This window comes from Asparagus officinalis, chromosome 8 (assembly GCF_001876935.1).
Source record: "Asparagus officinalis chromosome 8, Aspof.V1, whole genome shotgun sequence".
Taxonomy (NCBI): Eukaryota; Viridiplantae; Streptophyta; class Magnoliopsida; order Asparagales; family Asparagaceae; genus Asparagus; species Asparagus officinalis.
In genome coordinates this window covers 43,026,290-43,026,959 of record NC_033801.1, presented here as the reverse complement: position 1 = coordinate 43,026,959, position 670 = coordinate 43,026,290, and positions in this window count along the sequence as shown.

Here is a 670-nt window from a genome sequence, read left to right as displayed (position 1 = left end):
TATACAAAAAGAGAAGACAAAAGTATCAAATATTAATTGAGACCGAGGAAAAGAGGCTAATAGAAATTGTGATTTTAATTTATTTTGATAACTAAAACTTGATTTGTTGAATAAGAGAGGACATTACTCTATTTTGAGCAGCTAGGAGATGAAAATTGGTGATGATTTTGAGTTCTTTGGGTAGTACAACTATCTTTGAGCTAGCAAAGAACAAAAACACATGGGTTATGTTTAGTGGGCTCCACAAAAAGTGAGTTATGTTGAGTGCTTCTTGAATATGATAAATGGATGCACCTTAAAATGGGTGCTTCTCGAATATGATAAATGAATGCACATTTTAAGTCACCAAAAAACCGAGTTTAGTTTCAACGTTGTTCAGTCCGCGTCTTCAGTTGTGAAGACAACTAACCTGACCCGAACCTAACTGAGTGGAAAATAGACCCGAACTGTTGAAAAGTGGCCTGTTAGGTCGATTTGGTCGGTTAAAATCGAAGGCTGGTCAACCCTACTACACATCCCCAAATAGATAAGTATTACAAAAGCTACTAATTCAATTTTGAGGTTTATTCCTTTACTCAATGGGGTAAATTAAAAGTAAAGGTTAGTTGCGACCCACACATATTCAGATAAATTTTTTTCGCTTTGTCAATGACCGATCTCCACCAGCGAT